At 52.6% G+C, this 8831-nt stretch overlaps 1 pseudogene; it reads right to left on the minus strand.

Annotated features, from left to right (window-relative positions):
* Positions 1 to 6752: 6752 nt before the first annotated feature.
* Positions 6753 to 8449, minus strand: LOC149333205 (uncharacterized; annotated as a pseudogene).
* Between the last annotated feature and the right edge of the window lie 382 nt (positions 8450 to 8831).

Consider the following 8831-nt stretch of genomic DNA (forward strand, 5'->3'; position numbering starts at 1 on the left):
CTCGCTGCTCCTGGGTCGGCAAGTGTGCGTAGCTCGCGGAATTATTGAATTGAACAGTGGGCGAACCGAACTTTTGGTGACCAATTTTGGTTCTGAACCTCAGTGTTTGCCTGGCAAAACAGCTATTGCGTATTTCGAAGAACTTTGTGAATTCGCGGGACAGCACGCGTTGTCCGAAATACCGGCATCAGTGGAGGCGCCGACCACTCCCATAAAGACCGACGTGAACCCGAACCTCCCGTCTCATCAGAAACGCTGCCTGGAGGGCATTATCGAATCTTTCCGCGACTGTTTTGCCTCGACCTCCAAGGTCAGGCAGACTCCGCTCACAAAGCACCGCATTATTGTTGCGCAAACCAGCGACCGTTATGCCAGCCGCCTTATCGGGTCTCTTCGAAGGAACGTGACGCCATTCGCCGGCAAGTTCAAGAAATGCTCCGGGACGACGTGATACAGCCGTCGACGAGCCCGTGGGCATCGCATGTTGTTCTTGTGGCGAAGAAGGATGGGACCCTACGGTTCTGTGTTGATTACAGGCGTATAAACAAAGTCATCAAAATGGACGTTTATCCTCTGCCACGGATTGATTACTCCCTGGACCGGCTACGCCACGCCACGTACTTCTCGTCGCTAGATTTACGTAGTGGCTATTGGCAAATCGAGGTGGACGAGCGCGACCGGGAAAAGACCGCCTTTATTACACCGGATGGTCTGTACGAATTCCGGGTGCTCCCTTTCGGACTGTGATCGGCTCCTGCCCCCTTCCAGCCGATGATAGACACCGTGCTTGCCGACCTAAAATGGCAGTCCTGCCTCGTGTACCTGGATGACGTTGTCATCTTCTCCACCACGTTCGAAGAGCACTTGAGGCGCTTGCGTGCCGTGTTCGCCGCAATTCGTTCGGCTGGTCTTTCCCTCAAGCCCGAAAAGTGTCAATTCGCTTTCCAGGAGTTGAAGTTTCTGGGCCACATCGTGAGCGCTAAGGGAGTTAGCCCTGATCCCGATAAGACAGCCACTGTCGCTGCTTTTCCCATGCCAACTGATAAGCGAAGTGTGCGCCGCTTTCTGGGTCTGTGCGCCTATTATCGGCGTTTTGTGCGGAACTTCTCCCAGATCGCTGAGCCCCTCATCCGCCTCACGAAAGATGCCGAACCGTTCTTCTGGGGCCAGGAGCAACAACAGGCCTTCGAAGACCTCCGCACTCGTCTGCAAAGTACGCCCATCCTTGGCCACTTCGATGAGTCAGCCGACACTGAACTTCACACAGACGCCAGCAACATCGGCCTCGGTGCGGTCCTTGTGCAGTGGCAGGATGGTCTCGAACGCGTAATCGCATACGCAAGCCGCACCTTGTCGCGCTCGGAGGCGAACACATTCCACCACTGAAAAAGAATGCCTGGCAATTGTATGGGCAGTGACCAAATTTCACCCGTACTTATACGGCCGCCCTTTTAGAGTCGTCAGTGATCACCATTGGCTGTGCTGGCTGGCGAACCTCAAAGATCCCTCGGGGCGGCTTGCACGCTGGAGCCTTCGCCTTCAAGAGTTCGACGTCACCATCGTTCATAAGTCCGGCAGGAAGCAGAGTGATGCCGACTGTCTGTCTCGTGCTCCTCTCGAGGACACCCGAGCTGATCCCGACACCGATTTTGTTTTTCTCGGCGCCATCTCCACGTCTGTCCTCACTCAACACCAAAGAGACGACAGTGAACTACGGCCTCTCATTGAGTATCTTGAAGCAAGCGCTGAGTGTCCACCGCGAACCTTCTCTCGTGGACTGTCGTCGTTCTGTTTGCGCGATGGCGTTCTGTATAAGAAAAACTACCACCCGACGCAAGCTGTCTATCTGCTCGTCGTACCTGCGGCCTTGACGAAGTCCTGCAGGCGTGCCATGATGACCCATCTTCTGGTCACCTGGGTTTTTCCCGCACTTTGGCGCGGATACGCCAAAAGTACTACTGGCCCAGGGTTGCTGCAGTTGTACAGCGTTACGTCAGAACTTACCGCGAGTGCCAACGTCGCAAGACACCACTGACTAAGCCAGCCGGACTACTGCAGCCTATTGATCCCCCACACGTTCCTTTGTACCAAGTCGGCATGGATTTACTCGGCCCCTTTCCGGAGTCTTCGCTGGGTAACCGGTACATTTTTTACGCCACCGACTACCTCAGTCGATGCTGTGAGACGAAAGCTCTTCCCCGTGGAACAGCTGCGGAAATTGCCGCCTTCTTCATGCACACCATCGTGCTTCGTCATGGCGCACCCATGGTCGTTATAACTGACAGAGGGACGGCCTTTACCTCGGCGCTGACAGTGAAACTCAGCGGCACCAGCCACCGACGAACAACAGCTTATCACCCGCAAACTAATGGACTCACTGAGCGCCTAAATATGACCATCGCCGACATGATTTCCATGTATGGATCGACGACCACCACCGCAACTGGGATGCAGTACTCCCTTACGTTGCTTTCGCATATAACACTACCCTGCAAGAGACGACACACTTCACACCGTTTCGCTTAGTCCATGGTGGCGAAACCACGACTATGCTCGACGCAATGCTTCTTCCTGGTAGTGTAAACTCCGCCGTCGTGGGGGCTGTTGTGTTTTGGCATCCCACCGCTGCCACCAATGTTGTGCCATAGAGGTGGTCCCGTTGCGCTCGCCACCCGTTTCGTGACTGAGCGTTGCCAGCTCTCTTAGCGGTAGCGAAGACTCCGAGTCAGGCGTCGGTGAGACTAAGAAAATGCTTTATACATTATGTACAGGGCATAATATAGTTCAACATCGGCACGGGGGCCGAGAGCTATACAACGCGACTGTTCTCGCACAGCGACGATCAGCGAGACACCAGCACGTCACACCATCCGACTCCACTCGTGAGCAGCCCTCGACTCACGGTGGGTCGGTCACTCGGTCACTCCGTCACACACTTCCAAGCTGCAGCGTTGGGGCTTATATAGCCTGAGGAACGGTGGCCCCTCAGAACTGGCCAATCCAAAGGCAGCACTCGACGGCAGTCCGAAAGGACCAATCAGCGATCGCGCGGGCCAACCGCTTCAAATTTTGCCGCACGCGGTGGCGTCCGGGAGAGAAGGAATCTGTCGCCTCGCTGTCTGGCCTCTTGCGACAGGTCCAGGCGTGTTGCTTGCAGATGCTTCTCCTTAGGACTCCGCTGCCGTACGGCGCAGCATCGTGGCTTGTCAGGGAGCGTTAGGGCGCGTGCCTTGCGGCGCAGCACCAGGGCTTGTCAAAAGGGACGCTCGTAGGAGAAAGTTAGCGGCCGGCAGAATTGGAATCCGGGCGGGTTTCCTGGCATGACAGCATCCCCGCCATCAGATAAGGCGCCGGGAAGACGAGCTGCTTCCACGTGGCTCGGATGCCTGGCGCGCATCTTCGTCAGGCTCTTCCAAGTTCACGTCCAGGTAACTTCACGAGCACCAGGTCCCACTCGCAGGCCCGGAGCTCTGTTCTCCTCGTTGTCTCCAAGGCACCTCGACCAGCTTCGCTGAGGTCGTTCCGATTCCCTTTGCTTCTCGCCACTGGTCATGGTTGGTCGTTCTGCAGACTACAAAACCGACCGGCAAAAGGCAACACCCAACACAAGCAAGTGCCCTCTGTCTCCCATCAAACACCAGACGAAGCCATAATCCAAATTAACCTAACTAAATTGATGTCCCCATTTATTCCCGCTGCAACAAGAGGCATGTGTACGATCTGGTACACAAGGTTCAAACAACCATTTTGCAAAGTATCAACAAATCAAAATAGCAGGAGCACTTAATAATCAACAATAATAATGAAAATCAGATTGGTCCCCTTGAAATCATTTGGACCGAAAACACACTACTGAGGAAGCAAATGAGGTCATTCATTTTTGCCCCTTTCTTCCTTCGAACATGATAGTTTGCTGCAAAGCGAGAGAAGGTAAGTAACGAGGAGGTCACTGAAAGAAGCGAGGCCTAGAATGCACGACTTAGAGCATCGGCGTTCGCGTTGAACCTTCCCTTCTTATAGCGGACAACCAGATTGTGCTGCTGGAGGGTCATGCTCCACCTCAGCAAACGGCCGCTTTTAGACGACATGTTACTTAACCAGGTTAGGGGGCAATGGTCCGTTTCCACAACAAACTTAGAACCGGAGACATAACAAGCCAGCTTCTGAACTGCCCACACAAGGCAGGCGCACTCTTTTTCAGAGGTGCTGTATGCCTCTTCCCTACAACTTAGTTTTCGACTCAAATACAAAATTGGTCGTTCATGACCACTAGCATCTTCTTGGCATAGCACCGCTCCCATTCCGCGATCACTCGCGTCACATTGAATGATGAAACCTTTCGAAAAGTCTGGCGCCGTTAGAACCGGCTTATGGCTCAATGCTTGTTTCAACATTTGGAACGCATTTTCTTTCTTCGAGTCCCACGTCACCTTAACGGGCTCCGATTTTCGAAGCGCGTCTGTTAGCGGGCTGGCAAGGTCAGAGTAGTCTATCACATAGTGTTGGTAATATCCAGCTAAACCTAAAAAAGCCCTTATATCCGTCTTAGTGGTTGGCCGGGGATAGTTTACAATAGCGGCTACCTTGATGTCGGAAGGTCTACGCCGGCCGCGCCCCACCACATGGCCCAAATAAGTCACCTCACCGCAACCTAGGTGACATTTAGCTGGTTTCACAGTGAGGCCTGCCTCTTTCAACCTGCACAATACGACTCGCAAGTGCTCGAGATGTTCTTCCCAAGTGTCCGAAAAGATGGCAACATCGTCGAGGTATGGCAATTGAAACTCGCCCAAACCATGAAGCACTCTGTCCATCAGGCTAGAGAAACAATACGGCGCGTTTTTAAGTCCGAAGCTCAGCATGAGTGGGCGGAAGGTTCCGAACGGGGAAACGAACGCGGCGCAACGGCTAGCCCGTTCCGTAAGGGGTACTTGCCAATAGCCTCGCACGAGGTCCAGCGTAGATATATAATTTGACTTCGACACCGTCTCCACTCTTTCTTCTAGGTTCGGTATCGGATATGTCTGATCTCGGGTGATCGCGTTCAGACGCCAATAATCGACGCATGGCCTCGGATCCTTTCCCGGAACCTGGACAAGTATCAGGGGCGATGTGTAGTCGCTCTCACTTGGCACTATAACCCCCAAGTCACGCATGCGCTGAATCTCCTCAGCCATGATTTTTTTTCTGCACGGGTGAACAACGATACGGTTTACTGCGGATCGGTTGCTCAGATGTTAGCTCGATGTCGTGCTCTAAGACCGTGGTCTTTCCGGGACGGTTCGAAAAAACCTCCTTAAACTCGGAAACTATTCCCTTTAAATCCTCCTTTTGGGTGGTACTTAGACGCGCGTCCAAAGTCAGCTGTTCTAACATTAGCTCTAAACCACAATCTTTCATGTCAGCTGTCGTCAGGATTTCCGCCCCTTCCTCATCGGCAGCATTTATCGTCATGCTTACAATCGCGTGACGCTGAATGTAGGGCTTCATCAAGTTGCTGTGATAAATTTTGTTGGGCCGTCTCCCTAATTTCACTTCGTAGTTGGTATCGGAAAGCTTCGATACAACCTTCGCGGGTCCTTCCCAGTGAACCTCGAGCTTGTTTTTCTTCGACGGACGCAGCAACATCACTTGACTACCCACTTCGAAGGTGCGTTTTTTTGCTGACTTGTCGTAATATCCCTTTGACAAGATTTGCGCCGCCTTCATGTGCCTCTCTACAATATCTTTTGTTTTCCCGAGCCTCTGAAGAAGGTCGAGGACGTAGGAGACTACATTTGGGTCGTCATCACTGCCTTCCCAAGACTCTCGCAACATGCGCAGCGGAGTTCTAAGGCTTCGGCCATACACGAGCTCCGCGGGGCTAAAGCCTGTGCTCTCATGGGGAGCAGACCTCAAGGCGAACATAGCGGCGGGAATGCAGGCCTCCCAGTCACAGTGACGCTCAAAGCACAGGGCTCTCAATATGCGCTTCAGCACCGAATGCATTCGCTCTACTGGATTAGATTGCGGGTGATGGATAGAACTGTGCACCACTTTAATGCCGCATCTTTCCAAAAAGGTAGAAGTTAGGCAGCTGGTGAAGACGCTGCCATTGTCGCACTGGATCTCAGAAGGGAACCCGACGCGTGCGAACATTGAGAGCAGAGCGTCCACGACCTGGGAAGAATTTAGCTCCTTAAGTGGTACCGCCTCCGGGAACTTGGTCGCGACGCACAGGGCCGTCAGAACATACCTACACCCGTTCGTTGATTCTGGCAAAGGACCTACAATATCAATTACCAGTCGCCAAAAAGGTTCTGTTATGATGGGCACTAACTTCATCGGCGCCTTCCACTTGTCAGTGGATTTGCCCACTCTCTGGCAGGTTTCGCAAGATCGCACGAATTGTTCGACATCCTTCCAACAATATGGCCAATAAAACTCCTGAGCCAATCTAGCCTTGGTCTTTTTTAAGCCAAGATGCCCTGCCCACGCATTTTCGTGCGCGAGTTCCAGTAACTGACAGCGATATTTTCGAGGGATCAAAATCTGCTCATATTTGCGACCCTGCTTATCGGTGTAGCAGCGATACAATAAGCGAGATCTCTCGTAAAATGAAACCCTCTTTTTCTCCACTCCCAGTCTGACGCTCTTCATCAGATCGGCTATTGAGCAGTCTTGCTGCTGCTCGCGAATGAGCGTTTCCTTTTCAACTGCGGCCAGCTCCTGCCAGCTGGCGGAAACCGGAGCGAGTATGGAGCCCGCGTCGCCTAACTGCGGCGTCGTGTCTCGTCAGTCTCGTCCAAACCGCGCTCTCCCAAGCCAGTCTCCGAGCTCTGCATCTCCCGTGTCTGCGCGCCACTCAAGTTACCCTGATCGCTCCGCGTGCCGCACGGCTGTTCGTTCACCGACTCAAAGTCCAGTTCCCTCGACAGTTGGCGCGCTTTGGATCGCGTGAGGGCCATGTACGCCACGTCGGCAAAGAATGATTTGCCCTGATCCTTCAGCATCTGCTCCGAGCTATTTGAGAACAGGTAGGGAAAGTGCTCCGGAAGGGCGGCAGACACAGCGGCTTCTGTGTTAAGTTTTCCAAACTCTCCTTCAATGATGACCGCTGCGATCGGCAAGCAGACACTCTCATCCTCGGCCACTTGCCGTATCCAAGCGCATTCTCCTGTAAAGTCACTAGAGGAGACGAAAGACGGGTGGACGACGTCCATAGTTGCTGCCAAGTCCCGAAGTGCTCTGCACTTCTTGCCGTTTACTTTAATTTCCTGCATGTATGGCTCCAACAGTCGCATGTTTTTGTTTGTTTCCCGTATCGTTGCAAAAGCAACTTTCTCTTGGCAGTTCGCCGCGATGTGCCCTTGCTTTTTGCAGTTGTAGCAGATTAACGGCTTCCGTTTTTCAAAAGAACGCGTCGCATCGTTTCGCTGCTTGGGACCATCGCTAGCATTCTGAGATGCATTCTGCCCTTCCTTCACAGTTTCTTTGGTAAGGGACTCGTCTTTCCGAAACTCGCGACGTTTGATTTGCTTCCGTTCGTCGGGCTTCCTTGAAAACCCGTCTCTCTTATCTGCTTTTTCTACACGCACTGCCCTGCTGTGCAAGCTGCGGCGGAGGTAATACTCTCCAACTAATTCTGCTGCCTTGTCTAGCTTAACCTCCTTTAGCCTATCTTGCAGCCAGAGCTTGACATCCTCATCAATGCAACGGTAGAACTGTTCTAATGCGATGCATTCGACGACTTTATCGCGGTCGTCGTAAACCTCTTCGCCTTTCAGCCATTTAACCAGGTCGGCTTTTAGACGAAACGCGAAGTCAACATGTGACTCCCTGCCCTTCTGTGCATACCGGAACCTCTGCCGGAAAGCTTCGGGCGACAGTTTGTACTTTCGCAATAGCGCCTTCTTCACATAACTGTAGCTCTCAAACGCCTCTTTCGATAAGCAAGTTTCGATAAGTCAGATGCCTCCCCGGGAAGCGTGGCTAACAGATTCTGTGCCCAGAGGGATCGCTCAATGTCATTTCGTTCGCACACATGCTCAAATTTAACGAGGTATTTAGCCATATCCTCGCCGACTACAAAGGGCGGCAGTTGGTCGCGTATTTTTGGAGCGTTAGAGGGAACCGTCGTCGAAGCAAGACTAGGCGCTGGCGAGGTTTTTCGGAGCTCCAGCTCTTTCATTTTAACCTCGTGCTCTCTAAGCGCCTGGCGCTCTCGCATCTCCTTTTCTTTCATTTCCTCCTCGCGACGTTCCTTTTCTCTCTTTTCCTCCCGTTCACGCCTTTCATTGATATCAGCCCAGGCCTCTTCGGCTTCCTCAGCCGTCACGTCCGCAGTCCTCATGACCTCAAGGATCGCATTCTTTCTTTTTGTTGAGCCCAAATCAATGCCCAACTCCTCACAAATTTGGAGAAGTTCTTTAACCTTGTAACTCTCCATCGTTCACACTGCCTCTTGCTGTTTGCCCTTTTAGAAACTACTTCCCGTACACTACTATATCGCTACTAGTTCGGTACGCGCAGGAATTTCACACACTGCCTTGTTTACCCCTTCAGCATCCCTTGGTTTTCAAAACACTCTTCCTAGGCTTGAAACACACAAGGTTAACGCAATGCTACACCAATTCTTTCTCTAAGCTACTATAACCTGTGTTAGAGAAAGTCTGGCGTTTGAGGAAAACTTCAGGCACTCACCGCGCCGAGGTAGCTGATGTCGGTCGATCCCATAGCTGCCATCCAATGTTGTGTTTTGGCATTCCACCGCTGCCACCAATGTTGTGCCATAGAGGTGGTCCCGTTGCGCTCGCCACCCGTTTCGTGACTGAGCGTTGCCAGCTCTCTTA

Source organism: Amblyomma mixtum, chromosome 8 (genome assembly GCF_055824585.1).
Source record: "Amblyomma mixtum isolate Tamu chromosome 8, ASM5582458v1, whole genome shotgun sequence".
Taxonomy (NCBI): domain Eukaryota; kingdom Metazoa; phylum Arthropoda; class Arachnida; order Ixodida; family Ixodidae; genus Amblyomma; species Amblyomma mixtum.